Source organism: Nicotiana attenuata, unplaced genomic scaffold (assembly GCF_001879085.1).
Source record: "Nicotiana attenuata strain UT unplaced genomic scaffold, NIATTr2, whole genome shotgun sequence".
NCBI lineage: Eukaryota > Viridiplantae > Streptophyta > Magnoliopsida > Solanales > Solanaceae > Nicotiana > Nicotiana attenuata.
Window position 1 is genome coordinate 88,157 of NW_017671211.1, and position 21,383 is coordinate 109,539.

General features: G+C 39.1%; 1 pseudogene; it reads left to right on the top strand.

Moving 5' to 3' along the window:
- The first annotated feature begins 4,388 nt into the window (after positions 1-4,388).
- The window catches only part of LOC109206723, a 46,346-nt pseudogene continuing 29,351 nt past the window's right edge, over positions 4,389-21,383 (top strand).

The following is a 21,383-nucleotide window of genomic DNA, read 5'->3' on the forward strand; positions in this document are numbered from 1 at the left end:
AGCTATAGAAGCCGCTAACAAGAATATCAAGAAGATACTGAGAAAGGATGGTAGAAAATCACAAACAATGGCACGAGAAGCTGCCATTCGCTCTATTGGGATATCGTACCACAGTCCGCACATCAACCGGGATAACTCCCTACTTACTAGTTTATGGTACTGAAGCTGTTATTCCTGCTGATATGGAGATTCCTTCTTTGAGAATCATACAAGAAGTTGAGCTCAGCGACGCAGAATAGATAATGAGCCGTTATGAGCAACTAGCCCTCATAGACGGAAAAAGGATGAATGCAGTGTGTCGTGGACAACTCTATCAGAGCAGAATGTCCAGAGCTTTCAACAAATGAGTCAAGCAGAGACAGTTCATACCGGGGCAGCTGGTGTTGAAGAAGATCTTTACGTATCAGGATGAAGCCAACGGGAAATTCTCTCCCAACTGGCAAGGCCCTTACATGGTTTACAAAGTATTAACAGGAGGAGCCCTCATATTTGCAGAAATTGACGGAGATGTCTAGCCAAAATTGATCAACTCAGATGCAGTCAAACGATACTATGTGTAACTATTTATGTTTTCACAAAATGATGTTAATTGAACTACGCTCGACCTGATTCCCATTTAAGAGGGGATACGTAGGCAGCCTTGTGGGTTCGGTCACAATTTAGTAAAAATCCTAGTTTTCCCTACAATCAGAAACTGGGACAGAATTTTGAGGAGGACCCTCAAAATTCCGAAGCAATTTAAGCCGATCGCAGCATGTGCAGTAGTTAGACGTGTCCATCTAACTGGGGCAGAATTTTGAGGAGGACCCTCAAAATTCTATAACAGGGGAGGTTGCAATGTCTTGGGTCGTTTCACAGTCACTGATTCATCTAACCAATCTAAAATAATATATTTTTATTACATCTTTGAAAACTATGCATGTTTGCTTGTAAAATGACTCTGTTTAGCCAATGATAACCCCAATGATTTGAACAGGACCTTCGAACCAAGCAAAGCAAGCCAAGCAAGCCGACGGAGGCACAAACCGACCTCCCTCTTTACAGAACTCACGATTTTTCTTTGGATGCAGGAGAGGAGAATATACATGCCTCCAAGTCACAATCTTCATAACAACCGTGATACTGAAATCTATTACCAGCTAAGAAAACTCTGCTATCACCTGCTATTTATTCTATTTTTGCATGGGACTAAGCCCTGTCCCAAACCCTGCATGGGCTAAGCCCTGCCTCCATTTTGTATAAGGCTAAGCACTGCCTTCTATTTGCATGGGACTAAGACCTTTCCCGAATCTTGCATGAGACTAAGCTTTGTCTCCATCAGCATGAGGCTAAGCCTTGCCTCCATATCTGCATGAGGCTAAGCCCTACCTCCATATCTGCATAAAGCTAAGCTCTGCCTTCCATTTGCATGGGACTGAGCCCTGTCCCGAATCTTGCATGAGACTAAGCTGTGTCTCCATCTGCATGAGGCTAAGCCCTGCCTCCATATCTGCATAAGGCTAAGCTCTGCCTTCCATTTCCATGGGACTGAGCCTTGTCCCGAATTTTGCATGAGACTAAGCTCTGTCTCCAACTGCATAAGGTTAAGCCCTGCCTCCATTTTGCTTAAGGCTAAGCACTGTCTTTCATTTTCACGGGACTAAGCCATGTACCGAATCTTGCATGAAACTAAGCTCTGTCTCTATCTGCATGAGGCTAAGCCCTGCCTCCATCTGCATGAGGCTAAGCCCTGCCTCCATATCTGCATAAGGCTAAGCTTTGGCTTCCATTTGCATGGGACTGAGCCTTGTGCCGAATCTTGCATGAGATTAAGCTCTATCTCCATCTGCATGAGGCTAAGCCCTGCCTCCATTTTGCATAAGGCTAGGCATTGCCTTCCATTTGCATGGGACTAAGCCCAATCCCGAATATTGCATGAGACTAAGCTCTGTCTCCATCTGCATGAGGCTAAGCCCTGCCTCCATATCTGCATAAGACTAAGCTTTGCCTTCCGTTTGCATGAGACTAAGCCCTGTCCCGAATCCTGCATGAGGCTAAGCCTTGCCTCCATATCTGCATAAGGCTAAGCTCTGCCTTCCATCTGCATGGGACTAAGCCCTGTCCCGAATCTTGCATGAGGCTAAGCTCTGCCTCCTATTTGCATAAGGCCAATCATCGCCTTTATTTGCCGAGACTAAGCACTGTCTCTCTGGCACTACCTATTTGCTCCTCTTTCGGGCTAAGCTTTGTCCTCAACCTCACAAGACTAAGCCTTGTCTTGTTGATTTTAGCATCATATTATTGCATCTCATGGGCTGAAATATCGCCTTCTCCAAAGGTGTCTTGTCTAAAGGCATCATCCTCATAGCTGGAAGACACCATGCCATGGCCTGAGGACCTCTCAAATTTGCATATCTTTATTCAAAGGTGTCATGGTTCGGAGGCACCATTTTCATGGCCCGAGAACATCTTCATGGCCTGCGAATCCCCCACTAAACAATTCATGGCCCAGGACATCATGGTCTAAGGACATCATCCTCTACCGTGCAAAGACAATCCTCATGGTCTGAAGGGAATCTGCATCATGTTTAAATTTTCGCACAAATATATACTTGTAGTATCTCTTTACTTGCAGGTGACCCGACAAGCAACCGCTACCCCAACAAGAGCAATCCCACTCCAGTTCTTTCAAATTTTCTCAAATCTGACCGCTCACCATAACCATCTTTCCACCCATTCCAAAGTCTCATGTCCGTTCTTGTGATGACTTCATCGGTGTATTACGCCGATGAATCCAAAACTACACATGGTAAAACCAGGGATATGTAGGTAGCTCAAAGAGCAGGGTTCGGCCTCTATTTTTTAAAATATCCCATTCGGTCAAAATTGGTCATCATTTCCTTACCCGAAAACTCTTTCATCCTTCCCGGGTAAAGAAGGGCAGCTGTTGATACCCAATTTTTCCCTATAATATTTTTCAAAATGCATATATACCTCCAAAACTAGGCATTAGCATCAATTAATATTTTTCCATAATTTTTGCATTTTTAAAGGTTTTAATTAATTTATCCCAGTATTTTCATTTATATAAAAAATTACTAATTGCATCACAAATAGTTTTATAATAATTTTGTGGCTTAATTTTATCATTTGCATTTGTACTAAGTTTTAGTTATTTCACAAATAGCCGCATTTACATTTTTTAGGTTAATAATTGCAAAAAACTTTGCAATTATAGCCCATGCATGCATATTACTTTATTTTACCATAAAATAGTTTTTTGTATTTTTTTAAATACTAAGTGATTTTTTTAAAATATTTCTAGGCATGAAAATTATTTTTATAATCTGTTAATTATTTTTTAAAATTATTTTTATCAATTAAATGGGTATTTAACAAATAGCCCTTTTTATTTTTTCGGACCTAGCCTATTAAACCATCCCAATTTCAATTCCCCAATCCCAATCCAATTAGAACTAGGCCCAAATCCACCCCAGCCCAAACCTAAAGACTCTACCCGGCCCCAAACCCCTTTGATCTTGGCCGTTGATCATGGAGATCAACGGCCACCGTTTCCCCTTTCCCTTTTTAGTCCAAAAGACCCCTAAAACCTAGTCATTTGTCACCACCGGCTGCCTTGAAACCCACTCTTCTCTAGTTCTCTCTGAGACCAAACCTTAACCCTAATCGCCGCCACCTAAACCTAGCCCAAATCCCTTCGATTCCTACCTGTTCTATGAGGTTCCATAATTGTTTCAGACCTCCATTGGTGTCCTACTTCTTCTGGTTATTCGACTTTGCTATTACATGAAAGGAATCCCGAAAGATCTATCCCGGATCTTGTTCGAGACTCTTTAAGAGTCCGCCTATGGTTACCTCCGTTTGTGGGTGCTACTCTCTCGATGTTTTATGGTTCAAAGCCAGATTCTCTTTACCCCTCCCCCTTTCCTCAAAACCCTAATCTTTGAACATGAATCCGTCCAGATCTTTGTAGATCTGGAATGAATCGGAGTTCGTCAAATGACTTTTCTTTAAAGATCTCTTATTTCTTTGTGTTAATCGATTTTTAGCACTGTGTTACTTTAGGGTTCTGGTTTCCTTGTTATTTGTTGGTCGAATCTTTGTGTATCTGAAGTATTTTCAAGTTTGTATGACCATTTTCCTTAAGAATTTTCTGATTCCCTACTGTTAATCAACTCTAAGTATTTTTCAAAATTAGGGATTCTGCTTCGTCTATTTTTGCAAAGAGTTTTCTAAAATTTTTCATATTTTTGTTTAATCTTTCTGTAATGACTACGTTCCAGGCTTGATTGTTTGACTGTTCGTTGTTCGCTTCAAATATTTTTTAAGTTCTACCTAAATGATTTGGTACTTCATACTCCGAACTTTTATTTCCGGAAATAGTTTCCACGTGCACAGACCCAACGTATTTTGATTATGTGAAATAACCCCCAAGACCCACACCCTTATAAAGCATCGTCTGTTCAAATTCACCGCGCGAATCTTGTTCTCTTACTCTACCTTGTCTCAATTTCTCTCAATACCATGAAGCTCCTCTTCTTCGCTTTCAATTTCAATTTCTCTATGAACAGAAACCAGAAAACAGAATGAATTTATGCAAATTTCTCGCCTTCGTGTTAGGGTTTGTTCTTTGTGTGAGTACTTGTACTTCCGGAGAATCGTCGACATGTTTGGCGGTGTATAAAGAAGGCGGTGCACCTGCCGTATTTCAATCTCCAAAATGCCCTCGCTGGAAGCTTCCAGATCATGGTTCCGAATCCAAATCGCCGAATGCGAGGTGCCAAACAGCCTTGCATCAAGGTCGCCGCAAGTCTCAAGAAGATCGAATTCTCTGTGCTCTCGATATTCGCATCCCTTTCCCCGGTAAATTTTTTTTTTCAACTTTTACCCTCATCATGTGAAATATGTGAAATGTTACATAATTATGTTCTAAAAGTATGTGTTTGGATCCAGGTGGACACTTTGAAACTATTACATTAATTTTATTATTGTTATCTTTTGATAATTTAGCAAGTACCTTGACTTCTATAATTCTATTGTATGAATCAAATTCTTAATTTGATAATGACATAAGAAGTATGAACCTATACTTGAAAACTTTACTTATTTTCATGTTAGGGCGTGTTTGGTTTGATGAAGCTCATTTTCTATTTGCTGGTGTTTAAGTTACCAGAAAGAAAATATTTTCCATCAAAAGAGGGAATATGACTTCCCTCACTTATGTGCAGAAGTCATTTTCAGTAAAACTACCTTAATTTTTAACTTCATATTACTTGCTTTAACTAACATTTAAGACATTATTATTACTCTTCAATACTCGATTTATTAATAATACCATTAATCCTTAATATATGGAGTACTATTTGTTTTTGAAAATATATTTTTTACTCACCGGCTAAACACCGGAAAACATTTTCCATGAGAAAGTTCTTTCGCAGTACAAAAGACACTCTTATTTTGTATCAATTATTCCAGTTAAGTATTTGAAGAAAAATTGGTAAAGTGGAGAAAGGATACCCGGAAAAGCTTTTATGTGTTAATTATCAAGAAAATGAAAACCTCTTATGTGTCTTATCGAACTTAAAATGGAAATTGCGGGTTGGTTGCAGCTTAGTGGAGAAGAACTTGCATTGACTTCACTAGATTAATTGTTAGAGATAAACAAGAGGTTTTTTTATGAGCGTGTAGCTGAGTGCAAAATCTGATTCTATCCCTGACGTAGAATTCTAATTTTTTTGTCCTTTCGATTTGATTGGCTGAATTTGACGTCACACTGTTATTAAAAGAATAGTTGAAAATATTAAATATTTAGTGTTCCTTCCACTTCAAATTGAAACCACCATTTATTTTTGGTGTGTTCTATGATAATGTCCGGCTTATTGGGAAACAAACTTCTCACGCATATAGTACTCATATAGAGTTACACACTTACTTTTACCTTGTTAAATACAATTTTATCTCTACTATATTTAAGAAAACTAAAGCACTTACATTTTACCCACATTTATGCCGGGACGGTCGACTACTGAAGCCATTCACATTGTGAGGAGATTGGTGGAGTAGTATAGCGCGATGAAGAAGGACTTGCATATGGTGTTCATTGACCTAGAGAAAGCCTATGACGAAGTCCCAAAGAGAGGTTCTATGGAGATGTTTGGAGGCTAAAGTAGTGCATGTAGCGTATATTAGAGTGATCCAGGACATGTATGATGGAGCTAAGACACGGGTTAGGACAGCAGAAGGAGACTCTGAATACTTCCCGGTTGAGATGGGATTGCATCACGGATCAATACTTAGCCCGTTTTTGTTTTCCTTAGCAATGAACGAATTGACGCGACACATTCAAGAGGAGGTGCCTTGGTGCATGTTATTTGCAGATGACATAGTCCTGATTGATGAGACGCCAGGTGGTGTTAACGAGAGGCCGGGGGTCTGGAGACATACCCTTGAGTCTAAGGGTTTCAAGTTGAGCAGGACCAAGATATAATACTTGGAGTGCAAGTTCATCGGTGTTACCCAGGAGGCGGACGGGGATGTGAGGCTTGATACGTAAGTCATTCCAAGGAGAGAGTTTCAAGTATCTGCGGTCTATAATTCAGAATGACGGGGAGATTGATGAGGATGTCACACATTGTATCGGAGCAGGGCGGATGAACTGGAGGGTCGCTTTCGGTGTGTTGTGCGATAAGAATGTGCCGTTGAGACTTAAGGGTAAGTTCTACAAGGTAGTGGTTAGACTGACTATGTTGTATGGGGCAGAGTGCAGCCAATCAAGAACTCCCATGTCCAGCATATGAAAGTAGCTGAAATGAGGATGTTGAGATGGATGTCTGGGCATGCTAGGTTAGAAGAATCATGAATGAAGTTATTCGGGACCAGGTGGGAGTGACCCCTGTGGAGGAAAAGATGCGAGAGGCGAGGCTGAGATGGTTTGGGTATGTTAAAAGGAGAAGCATAGATGCCCCAGTCAGGAGGTGTGAGAGGTTGACCTTGGGAGGGGGGGGGGGTAAGAGGAAGGGTAGAGGTAGCCAAAGCAGTCTTGGGGAGAGGTGATCAGACGGGACATGACGCAACTTGAGCTAACCGATGACTTGACCCTAGATATGAGGGTGTGGAGGTTGAGGATTAGGGTAGAAGGTTAATAGGTAGTCATGCGTTTCCCTTTGTCTTCATTAGTTCGATAGTATTAGTGTTAGTGTAGTACCCCTTTTATCCTTAATGTGCTATTATCGCTTATCTTGTTCTGTTATTACTTGCCATCAGTACTTCCTTAGTTTGCTATCAGTACTTCTTTCATATTCTCTATTGCTATCTTGGATTTAGTTTTCTAAATATATTGTCTTGCTATTACTTGCTATTGGTACCTCTTTTATATTCTCTATTGCTATCTTCGATTTAGTTTTCTAAATATATTGTCTTGCTATTACTTGCTATCAGTGCTTCTTCCATCTTCATTAGCCGAGGGTCTATCAGAAATAGTTTTTCTGCCCTTCCAAGGGAGGGGTAAGGCTGCGTGCATCCTACCCTCCCCAGACCTCACTTATGGGATTACAATGGGTTGTTATTGTTGTTGTTTCCCCTAAAAATGTAAAGTTCCCACACATGGTATAAAGTCATATGAAACATTTGATATGTGAATATGTGGAGCAACATGGTGTTTGTTTAGTATTGAAGAATGGAGTACAAAAAGGTTTTATTGAGAAGACTAAATGCTGATCATGCTAAAAGAAATAATGCAAAATGAAACTAAGTGGGTGTTTGGACATAAGAATTGTAAAATTTCGAAAAAAGTGTTTTTTTTTCAAGTGAAAATGATATTTGAAAATTAGAGTTGTATTTGGACATGAATATAATTTTGGGTTGTTTTTGAATTTTTGTGAATGATCTGAGTGAAAATTTTGAAGAACAACTTTTTGGAGTTTTTCAAATTTTCAAAAATTTCCAAAATTCATCTTCAAGTGAAAAGTGAAAATTTTATGGCCAAACACTGATTTCGAAAAAAAATGAAAATTTTTCGAAAAAAAGTGAAATTTTTTTCATGGCCAAACAGGCTCTAAATGTGGATGTCATGCAAATTTTTGTAAAGTTGATTATAGTTGAAAAGATAAAAAACATATCCTTCTAGAACAAAAAGTAAAAAATTATTTTGGTATGGACCAAAAAAGAGAAGTGGACTTTCTATTTGATGAATTCAGTAAATCAGAGATGTTTAGAACTATTACAGTTCTAGAATAAGCATAGATATGGTATGTTTTTGAGCTTAACCCAGTCACTAACAGTTTAAAGACTCAATAAGTCGGTTGTAACTTCTAGACCCTACCCAGCAGTACCAGCTCCATATAGCTGTATCAGACTCAGACCCTAATCTATTGTAAGACCCCATCTTACTTACCATGGTGGGTGCACATACAGTCTTACTTGTCCTTGTGTTGCACTGTTGTCTCTAAATTATCTTTATGGTGCAGGTGTTAAAGGTATTACTGAGGTTACAGTTGGTGTTGTCGCAGTTTTTTTTTTGATTTGCACCGGGTGTCCGAGTCTCTAAGAGCCCCGACTAATCCCGGGGGTGCACAAGCCCTCGGCAAGGAGTTTCCCGCAAGTGCACCGCGGTTAATTCAGGTTTTACCCAGTCCGATGGCCCTCAGAGATTGTTTGCACCCAGTGGGTTTCGAACTTGAGACCTTGAAAGGGAGCAAACCCCAAGGCTCAAGTCTGTTGCCACCAGGCCAACCCCCGAGGGTTTTGGTGTTGTCGCAGTTTTTGATGGTCATAATGGTGCTGAAGCAAGTGAAATTGCATCAAAGCTATTACTGCAGTATTTCACACTGCACACATTTTTTCTTCTTGATGCAACATTTTCAGTTCTTTCAAGGAAAATGATTGGACTCTTGCCAAATGAAAGAGGACAGAATACTCTGAACTGGAATCCGGATGAGTTGAACTTGGGGAGGTGTCTCCTACACTCTGTTCCTTCTCGTCGTCCTCTTGAATAGTAAATGTTTAAAAAAAAAAAAATGTTGTTTGTTTGGCAACATGCCATTAAGTTATCCAATAGCATCTCTTATTGTCCAAAACAAGAACAATGAAAATGTTGTTTGTTTGGCAACATGCCATTAAGTTCCCTTCCACACATGCTAAACAACAAACATACTTTTAAGAATTGCGAAGGACTCCCCTCTCTTTCCCACTACTCTAAAGAAAACCCACAGAAAGGAAAAGCACAAAACGGTAGGGCATCATGTCTTTTTTTAAATATATGCAAGGCTTACACTAAGATGAGCAAAAGTTCCTGATTCCTTTTATGGAGTCTCTTGAAGGCTATCGCATCATTGATAGTTTACACCTGTATACAGGAACAGTGAGAGTAGATTCCCGTCCTTGCTTAGATCCTCAATATTACTATGTCAAGGGGAAGAATATTTTTATTAGACATATATATATATATCTTTAACTGCAAACTAAAGTGATTCTGTAAAATGATAAATAAGCTACAGTCTACTTTTTGATTTGATTTGCTATTACAGGGTGTCATCTATCTATATTTAGTTATCCAATAGCATCTCTTATTGTCCAAAAAAAATTCTATGATGTAAATATCCAAGGAAAAATGTCATTTCTTCTATGTAGGCTCAAGCTCACTGTGTCTTCAATCATTGATCGATCTTTTCACTTGGAAATATTGAGGGAAGCATTGCTAAGGGCAATTGATGATATTGATTCTGCATTTTCAAGGGTAACCTCTCAAGTGGCATCTTTTTCGTCAGGCCAATCAGAGTTAAATCTTTGTTACGCATTGTCTTAATATTAACTTGTCTGCTTCTGAAGGATGCATTTAGACACAATTTTGATTCTGGATCTACCGCCACAGTTATACTTATGGCAGAAAATCAAATTTTAGTTGCAAATATCGGAGATTAAAAGGCATTTTTATGTTCTGAAGAATATAAATCTCAAGAAGCGGCTAAAGGTCAGAAGTTCTCCCCTTTGGGCTCTATGTCAAGTAACAATCTTCATGGTGTAGAATCATATTTGTAATGTCTTTATCAAATAATATTTTTATATAATGTATGAGTTGCTTTACATGGACTGTTCTAAGAGAGTTATTTTAATTCTCTTTTGGTTGCAGCTAATTTATTGAGGTTATATAGGCAAACAAGAGGCTTTGGGGTTTTCGAACCTGTGACGAACTTCAATAGCTTCAAGCTGGCAGCTTCTAACCAGTGGCCTTTTCTGATTTCCAAGGAATTGACTAGAGACCACCACCCAGATAGGGATGACGAGAGGTCTCGAGTGGAGACTGCAGGAGGACATGTCTCTGAATGGAGTGGCGTAGCTAGGGTTAATGGTCAATTGGCTGTTTCAAGAGCAATAGGTGATGTGTCTTTTAAAAGGTAAGGTTCACATTATGCTGGAGGATATCTATATTGATATGTCATTCCCCACGTTGCTTTGTTTGCAAATTTAAATTGTGGACTTGGAAGCATGCATTATTTTTTGTGCATCTTAATTGGTGAACTTGGATGCATGCTTTGAGTCGTCTGTGTTTATAACTTTTGAACTAAAAGACACGCAGTAATACATCGGCTTAATTTTCCTGCAGTGCTAGTAAAATCTTTGGAAATTTCAAAAGACTTTTATTTTAACCTGAGAAATGACTTATCAACAACTTAATGTGTTATTAGTTATGGCGTTATATCCGCACCTGAGGTCACTGATTGGCAACCTTTGACAGCCAATGACAGCTATTTGGTGGCTGCTTCTGATGGCGTTTTTGAAAAGCTTAGCTCACAGGATATTTGTGACATATTGTGGAATTTACATGCTGATTTCACTGTGCGATCGGAACTCACTTATTCATGTTCATATTCCTTAGCTGATTGCATAGTAAATGCTGCTTTTGAAAAGGGAAGTATGGACAACATGGCAGCTGTTATCCTTCCATTTGGATTGAATGGTTCATTGCAAAGGTTGGCGAAGAAAACACATGCAGGAATGAGAAAATTCAATTGCTCATCTTCAGGGGATAGCAATTATATTTCTCAACATTCAGGTAAAATTGAGTGCTCTTCTGCTTTTTACTCACGAGACCTCAAATGGCTGAGATAGAAACAGGAAATTAGGGAATAGACAACTAAGTTGCTCCGATATGGCAGTTTAGGTGCTGCACCCATGTCGACACGACACTAGTATGGGTGTGGGTATGGGATCCGTACCGGTTTTGGTCAAACAATTTTGGGTACTTTGACCACGACAGACAAAAAAATTCGAAACGAGATACAATTTGATTCCTGAAATCAGAATCAAAACTAGGGTAAATTTGAAGAAAATAGCATACCTTATCTAATAGATCAATCCTTTACTTATCTACAACTTGAGAATAAAAAAGAAATTCACACTTGACAAACTATAGGTAAGTATTCCTCAACATTTCTCATAATATATATATATATATATATATATATATATATATATATATATATATATATATATATATATATATATATACACATACCCCACACCCGTATCTGTACTAGGATCCGTATCCCCTAATCTTAAAATTTACATCTAGAAGGATCCAACCTCTATATCCGCACCCGTATGGGACACCCGCACCCATGTCCGAGCAACTTAGATAGACAATGGAGTTTAGAAGTTTGTGAAGCAATGTATAACAGATAAAAGAGCGTTCTATCGTGGCAGTGTGTTTTGAAAAGCAGGACTCATGCATTGGGTTATATTTTCAAAATTTAACTCTGCACTTGGATAATTTCTGAATTTCGAGTTCTGTCTTCTCTCTGCATGTCCGTGTATTGGTTTCTGAAGGTTCATACTCAGACATGCCTTTTATTTAATGCAGGAGCTCCACCGTTGATTTAACATTGATTGTTAACCCCATCCTTTGGAGTAAAATGACTTTACTTATAAAATATTATATTGCAGTATGTTCTTTAATGTTGTAGTTTGAGCTGCAAATTTTGCTTAACTGAAACTCAGTTAGCCATTTCATATTTTGGGATCACCCTTTATCAGGTGTATTCTTGACTTGATTGTAGATTTCCTTGGTGCACAATTTTTACGAGATGAATAGTATTTTAGAACTCCAATTTCTTATTGTCGTGTATTTATGTAGTGGCATCCTTTTTCTTGTCAAGATTATGATCCTTCAGATCGTCATTTCCTAGTGTGGTTCTTGGACCTAGCTCATCTTATTTTCATTTATGATTAACAGTGCTTACTGAGGAGGAGCATGGTCATCCTCCTGTTTACAATTTTGGCCGATTATTGGTAAGACCGAAAACAACTGGGTTGATCTTTTTATTTACTAATGCATCCTCTCTGATCTTGAGGCTGGGAACTAAGGATACTTGTGTATGATTTGATGCATTCGCTTCTTTTTTATGACATAGCATTATAATTTGCTTGTTGAGGCTGGGTGGGGATTTCCGGGCGGTCTGCTAATTCAGCAATCAATAGTCCAACTTAATGGTGTGCGGAGTGTGAAATCTTCGTCAATGGGGTGAAAGAGCAGGGGAGAAGGGCATGGGTAGGAGATCTGCTGTGACCGTAGGGGCATTTTTTTATTTAAAATTCACTGTAGCGTTAAACAAATGCGTGATCTGCAAGCATTTCTTGGCTCATATAAAAGGATGCTAACAGCTACATGAATTCTTCTACTCGTCTCAGGTTGAAGGAAAACACAGCAATTATGGATGTTTCTATCTATCTGAGAACCTCGATGTTAATGATGAGTATACATTCTGGGTTCAGAAGGACATCCATGAATATGAACATGAGCTCCTTCATGCTTTACCTGATAGCATTGGTCTGAATCCAGGTAAGCAGTGAAGTTCCTGCGCTTTCATCATGTGGTTGTTTCTCCTGTGTGAATCTGTATGAAAACTGCTCTGTTCTTTTGATATTTACACATCATTTAGCCCCTCTTCTTTTAATTGCAGTTTGGCTCTTCACTTTTCTGAAGATTGCATGTGAAGTCCTCTATCAGTAAAGCTGCCTAGGCACCACAATAACTAATTTTCCAGTTGCCTTGTTTAATGTAGGTGGAGCTTTGGATTTATATAATGATCAGCTCATGTGTGTTCATTTTGGGATGAACTTTAGTGAGAACAAGGACCAGTGCATTAATCCTGAAGGCTTTGCTAGGTTCCTTGGTTTGCTCGAATCTATTCCGTTCAATGATAGCAGCACAAATGATCATGCCAGAGTAGATTCAAGGTACTTTTCAGCGAATCGTTTTGGTTCATGTTGCATTCACTATATAATAATCCTTATAAACTGATCTGCAGATATATTAGTCTCTGTTTGAATTGGACTGCCAGCAGGATAAACTACGTGTGTTGCTCCTTATGACACAAAATGGACCTGGAATGACTAGCATATTCTATTCGAGTGGACCGACTGTTGTTTTGCTTGATCAGTAACTAGCTCATGTATCACCTTCAAATGATACTACATGTGATTTCACAGAGAATTTTACTTGGATTGATTGGAAATAAACTTATGCGTGTACTCTCTCTCATGCTGAAATAGTTGTCATGAGTTTTTCTTATTATACTTCTTCTATTTCCACCTCTGGAACATATGGCTTCTTTATCACCTGCTTCAGTCTTTTCTCTTGATCGCTTGTTGACCAATGTGTTTCATCCTACTATTCTTCCTAAGCTGTATGTGCAGGTTCTATACTTTTTTTCTGTATGTTTTTTGTTCCTTCTGATAAGTGCTTGATCTGTATCTTTCTTTTTACGTCAAATTAATTTTATATCATTAGGTACATTCTAAAGAAGAAATATGATCGTGGATCATATGGTGAAGTTTGGCTAGCTGTTTACTGGAATTGTTCTCATGTCATCAAGTCTGCAAAAAGTAACAATTTCTCAGCTAATATTACGGATAGAGGGGCGAATAATGAAAGAAGGAAGGATTCATCATCTGCTGATGTCTGTGATGATGGCCCTTCTGAAGGATGCATGTTCATTTTGAAGCGTATCATGGTAATGTTGCTATCCTGGTATTGAATCTGCAGAATATTTCTTAGAATTGGTTTTGCTGTATCGTGCTGGTTACCTCTTTTATCCTTTACCTAATGACAGCCGATAGCATCAGAACTTTATCAAAGGTGACATTCATGTCGATTTGGTACAACGAAATTCGCATTTGAACTTATTTTTCCCTTGTATTCCCCTTCCCCTCTTTAACATTCCAGGTAACTGACCTTCACAAGCTCCACTTCCCCGTTTGTTCAAGAACAATGCTTTATGGATGACTCGATAAATGATAGTCTTTGTGCGGAAATTGTCTTTGTGAAGTCAAGACCAAATGTTTTAACTTAGTTAATGTTTCAATCTTCGTTCTGGTTTATCATTTCAAGCTGTATACTCGAGCATGGTACAATGTCTGCAAGGAGTGCTTAACCTGTTTGCGTGTTTTTCTTGTTTCCTCCATCCCCCGGGGTGTATATGCAGTTTGCTCTTTTTGTTTCTGAAAAACTGTGCTCACCACGATTGTTGATTCAGTGGACAGAATTCAAGGTGTGTTTGAGATTTTAAATGAGTAATAGCCACTTGTTGGGGCAGTATCTACCTAGGTGGATTTTGGATTAAAGAGTAGGTTTTATTTGGTAGGTTTTGGTTTTCGGAAAACAATGTGTATTTGGGTTTGGATTTGGAAGATTTGGTTAGGAGAATAGTTAAAAAAGCTGCTTTAATGATATAAGCTCATATGTGGCTAGAGTTGTGGCTTGGTGTTCAACTTTCACACTTGATTTTGCCAACATATATTGCTTCTTTCCTTTTCAAGTAATCGAGTATCCAAACAAGTTGCACTATCCGAAGGTGGATAGTCTCTATCAGAATACCCAATAATCTATGCATGTCCTCTGTCCTGGTATAACAGTTCTTGTCCAGGAGACCTCTTAACAGTGCCGGCTAGAGGGTAAGGCCGGTGAAGCAGTGACTTTAGGCCCCAAGGTTTTAAAGGTCCCAAAATTTACAAATATAATTATACATAGTAGTAGTATAATAGTGAAATTCCATATTGATTTTCTTGAATTGGAATGTAATTCTTTTTGGCCATACGTTGATCTTCACAAATTTGGAACTGAAAAATATTACATAATGTATATATCTCAGAAAATTACAATTTCTCTAATGTTGACTCAATTGAAACAAATTTTTAAAAATTAAAATCAATCCAATCATAGCTATTACCAACACTATTTTAGCGAAGATATACTAAATAGATTTTAGATTGTCCGTTGAGAAAAAAATTGATTAAAAAAAAACGTTTTATGGCCTTTTATCAAAGACTGGCTTTAGGCTACAAAATCCATTGAGCCACCTCTGCCTCTTAATATACTTTAGAATACGGATTACAGCATTCTAATGACTTTCACAAGGTGAGAAATTAACTAACCACACTAACTAGAATGAGATATTGGATTGCGTAACCGTAAGATAATTAGATTTGCCTGTAGGTCTGTGATATTAACCTGGGTCTTATATAGGCTTCCTTTTCTAGGAACAAGTTTTGCATTTAGATCTATAAGGGTATATTAGTTTCTTAATGCAGCATACCAGTTTCTTTCGGCATATCCAATTTATGTTTTCCTTGGAAACCAACTTGTGAACCAATAATACTACTGCTAGGAGGGTGTTTGGCTAAGCTTATAAGCTGGTCAAACTGACTTATAAGCACTTTGTGGTTTATCTACGTGTTTGGTAAAATTAAAAGTGCTTATAAGTTAAGTGCTTATAAGCCAAAAATAAGCCAAAAGCCATAAGTTGGTCTCCCCCAACTTATCAAATTTCAGCTTATAAGCACTTTAGGTTTGACCAAAATATTTACTATTCTATCCCTAAAATACTTCTTTTTAGAACAAAACTCTTCGTATACCCAGTTCTTCAGCTACTTATTATTAATTTCAGCACTTTTATCCAAACACGTAACTGCTTATTTTTTAAATCAGCTTCAGTACTTAAAAGTGTTTTTCAGCACCTAATGCTTATCAGCTACTCTAAATCAGCTAAGCCAAACGGGCTCTAGATCGTGCAACTTTGGTGCCTTCGAAGTATTTCAGTTTCTATGAGTCTTCTTGGTCTGGAGTTGACCGATGAGATGTCTATGTTGAATGGTAATTTCATAATTCTCACATGTTATAACAATATCATTAACATAAACAATTAAGAAAATACAATTGCCAATACTGAATGATCTTCCTCACTTTGAAGCATGCCAAATTGCTGGACAATAGAACTAAATCGGCCAACCATACTCTTGAGAATATTTGAGGCTATATAGGGATTGACGTAGTCGACACACTAACCCAAACTCTCCATGAGTGACAAACCTGTGGTATAAACTTCCTAGACAAAGTCTCTTCATGCAAAATAAATAAATAAGTACAACCCTCAGGGGTTGGCCCGGTGGCAATTGACTTGAGCCTTGGGGTTTGCTCCCTTTCAAGGTCTCAAGTTCGAAACCCACTGGGTGCAAACAATTCCTAAGGGCCATCGGACTGGGTAAAACCTGAATTAACCGTGGTGCACTTGCGGAGGGCCTGTGCACCCCCGGGATTAGTCGGGTCTCTTAGAGACTCGGACACCCGGTGCAAATAAAATATATATATATATATATATATATATATATATATATATATATATATATATATATATATTATCCCACGCCGTGGGGTCTGAGGAGGGTAGTGTGTACGCAGGCCATACCCCTACTTTGTGAGGATAGAGAGGTTGTTTCCAATAGACCCTCGGCTCAGGAAAGCATAAGCACCACATTAATGAAAATATAGACAAGAAGGGACAGTACCAAAAAGCCATATAAAAGCATAATAAAAATAACAAGATAGTAAGGTGATCAACAATGAAACTAAACAACGGTTAGTAAGTTGCACCATGTCTTGCCTAATCACCTCTCCCCACCTCTTCTTTGGCCTACCTCTACCTCTCCGTAGGCCCTTCAATGCCAATCTCTCACACCTCCTCACCGGGGCGTCTGTGCTCCTCCTCGCATCTTGTCCTCAATATATAACATGCAAAAGAAATAAATAAATGAATAGATACATGGCTTTTGTCCAGCATTTACAAGCTTATCCGCGTCCTAATTGGCAGGAGCTAGGTTTTCCATCTCTTCTAAACTTACCATGGTCTTCGGCCTTTGCTGTGTGAGACAAAAACTTGTCCGGTATGGTTCAAAGGTGAAGTCCCACCCAACAATAAGATTGTGACGTAGGTCAACTAGCACAAAAAAGATACAGTTCACTGTATCCCACAAGTGAATCGAAAGTTGGATTACATTGGATCTCACCAAATTGCTCCATCTATCCTTTTGAGGGGGAGCTTGGTTTCAGACCTCGGTTCTAACTGGAGGACTACATCATGGTGATGTGCCTTGGATGATCCACATCTCAGATTCTTTAGAAGAAATACTACGTCGTGATTCTAGCAACAATATGCTTTTCATATTCCAAATCTTGAAGTCCAACGGGAGAAATCCTTGAAGTGGAAATCCATAAAAAAGCACCACCACTAATGTTGAACAACTTTGCGATCTAAGCATCTGTTTCCGAATTTCTCTAATATTTTCTCAGAACCTTGCTATGGTGTATAGCATGTGGTGATCTTTTCTATCAGACCTTTAGGCTTCTTTTCTTATGCCTTTCTTGCACCTTGATTTTTAAGTTGTTTTCCTTGTGTTTTTTCTGGCTAGCTGTACATCTTGATTTTAAGAAATTTTGCTTTTGTTTTGGTTAGTGTACACCTAGATTAGCATGAGACTGGTATTCAGTTCTACTGTATTGTTATCGAAGCATTTCTGTTGATTAAGGCTAGCCACTGCTAACAGGTGGAGAAAGGCACCTCTGTCTATTTAAGTGGGCTACGAGAGAAATATTTTGGTGAAATTTTCTTGAATGCTTATACTGTTCTTGGAGGTTCATTGCGAGCTGAAGAATCAAATTCCCTCCTGTTAAATATACCACCAGATTTTCATGATCCTGTGGAAAGAAATGCAGCAGTGGATCTAGGGATCCAGGGCTCCTTGAAGTTCAATAAAGTATATGGTAAAAAGAAGGAAACGCTGAGAGCTACCCCTGAGGAGGGTCTTAATCACATTGCCAGATATGTCGAGTCTTTTGAGTCTCGATCCAATGATATATGGCTTGTGTTTCGCCATGAAGGGATATCCTTATCAAAGCTTCTCAATACCGCTGAAGAAGTGATAAATAATTCGGAGGAAGGAAATGAAATATAAAGCATATTCAGATATTGCATCCTTCAAAATGGTGGAAATGGTTGAAAACAACAGAAGCAGGGCAAGAGGAAATGCGTAATCTGATTTTGCAATTGGTATTTCCTTGATGTGCTATTCCAATCCTTCTTTTTATCATTTTTTCCTCTCTGCATTAAATAATTGTTGAGATGTTGTTCCTTATGTTCTAGTAGCTTGGCTTAGTTGTTAATAAGATCTTCCATTTGACATTTTCTGGATGATGGTATATGCAGCTATAGTGCTATATTCTACTGTAGATAGTTAATCTTTATCTGTTCCTTATGGATTATAGTCAGGAGCGTGCTGGAAATTTTTGGGATTTCCTATGTTGAGGTGGCTGCAACCCACAGAAGTGCCAGACATGCTTGCAAAAATATTTTTTCTGTTATCTCCGAAATTTGGAGGTATCTAGGAATAGCTTGTACCAAAAGCTCTCAGGCACGAGTTTCGAGGAGAGAGCCCAAAAACTCTTTCCGGTGATTCTCTTCTTTTCCGATGGCTATCTTCCTGGTCTTAACTACTATGCTCTTCAATTTTTCAGTTTTCTGACTTACTAGTTATGATGGGAAAATTATTCTTTATATCTGGCAAAAAATCTTTCGAGCTTCAAAACATTAGCGCTGACTTTAAAAAATGGTTTTCAATCACGGAACGCAGAGGAAGGTTTGTTAGCAAGCTTATCATCGATGCTGATAATCTGCACTGGGTATGCGATGCTATGTTACAAGCATCACTGGGGAGAGGAAACCTCTGTAGAAGATGGGGACGGAAGATTGAAGCTTACACATACAGAGTGTATCAAAACTACAACATTCATGGTAGATTCCTAAGGGTTGAAGCATGGCTTGGGGACAAGAAAGATGCTATTATTATTCCAGAACATGATTACAACACTGGGTGGACTGATATTGCTAATAAAATCATACGATTTCTGGGGAACTTTTCTGATCCACGATTCAATCTAGCAGGTGAACAATCTTATGTGGATGCTGCAAAAATTCCAAAATGGCATGAAGATGGTGATCTGAGAGCTGTAGGTGGGCAGGAAAGTATTGCTAACACATCCGGGAAGCTCGAAAGCAGCGACACTACAGAAATTGTTAATCCCAAGCACCTTTCTAAATGTCTCATAGGTCGTTTCAACGACTCTTTCAATCAAAGTCCCAATCTCGAAGTGATCCGGAAGTGGTTCCAGAATAGATGGAAAATTAAGGCAGGTCTCACTGTCTATTTTTATTTGATTTTCTATCAAGGCAGGAGGCGATGCGAATCAAAGCTGGCGATTGGTTTTGGAACGGTCGTCATCTTTCTCTAGAGTGGTGGTCTCCGGGTCGAAACTGACCATCAAGAAAGAAGCACACATCTGGGTCAAGGCCTTCGGTATCCCTGTACATGCTTGGTCCATGAATGCATTCCGCACCGTCGGCAATTTATGTGGAGGCTTCATAGCCATTGATGAGGATACGAAGTTAAGGAACCATCTTCTCTGGGCCAGGATTTGTGTTAAAAATACCTCCAATGATCTTCCTCACTCCTGTGAACTGGCGGTGGGAGATTGGTGCTTTGAAATCTCTATTATCCCTGATGAGCATGTAATTTTGAAGCTGCCCAGAAAGCAGATTCCGGTGACTGATGCAGTCCCAAAAAGTGCAACTTCGAGGGTTGGCAGAACAGTACTATCGAGCAAACAAATATTAGGTCAAGTCCCATCCTGCAGCAAACACGTGGATCTGCATGTGGATGTAGTTAATTCAAATTCAAAAGCTCCAATACAGGCCAAAGTTTATACAGAGCAATTGGGTCAGCTCAATTTCTATTCTAAAGGCCTAAAAAAACAGCCCTGTAGGAGGGGGTCTTTTAACAATAATCAGAACACTTCTTATTGGAGGGCAATTGGGTTCTTTAACGACCTAAATAGATTTGAAGCCCTATCTGAAGCCCAACCATCTTCTAAAGCTCTAGAAATTCCCGATTCTCTCTCAAAGACAGTCCCATCTGCAATACGTACTATATCGGAGGACACCCATCAGAACTCTGATGCCGATGATGAAGCAGAATCATTGGCTGATTGCAAAATCAGTGTTCAGCAGCCCATACCCAGAATTATTCAGGCAAGTGATTCAGAATCAGATTTTTCCTCTTCCTCTTCTCTCAACAACCTTCTAATGCTTCCATGGTACGAAAAGGGATCTACCTCAACTTTGGTCCATGAACCTGCAGTAATTGACACATCAAAGTGGACAAAATTAGTGATGGTGAAAGCATGCAAAGCTTTTGGGGTGAATGTTCATGGGTTCAAAACTACTGGGCATGATATTGAGAATGGAAGAAAGAAGGCAATTGCAGCTTAAGCAGAAAAACTTGGCGGATTCTGGGAAAAAGAATAAGAAGAAGAAAGGGGTAATTGAAGTCGACAGGCTGAAATGTGGGATAAATTATGATGGGGTGGCAAGGAAAGACAGGGGTAGGCATCACAAAGCTTTTTCTGAATGAAGCTTAAGATCCTAAGCTGGAATGTTAATGGGCTTGACGACAATAGGAAAAGGGATACTCTTGGCTCAATGGTATGGAAGTGGAATGCAGATATACTATGCATCCAAGAGACAAAAATTGAAGACTGGAATGTTAATTTAGCTAGACAAATTTGGGGGAACAGGTGGGCCGATTGGGCAGAGTTGAAGTCGTGCGGTAATAGGGGTGGCATTATAATTATGTGGGACAAAAGGCAATGGGGGTGTTTGGAGATTCAACAGGGGTATTACTCTCTTTCCTGTATTTTAGAGAACTCATACGAAGAATTCAGATGGTGCTTTACTAGGATCTATGGTCCACATACCAACCTGGAAAGGGAAGTAATGTGGAATGAATTAGTTGCAATAAGGGGAATTTGGAGTGAATATTGGGTGGTTGGGGGTGATTTTAATGTGTGTAGATATGAAAGCGAGAGATATAACTGTGTCAGAAGATCTAGAGCTATGAGGGGCTTCTCAGAAATCATCCAAGACCTGGGCATCATCGATTTTCCATTACAAGGGGCATACTACACATGGTCCAGGGGAGAGGATTTATATCAGTCATCCAGA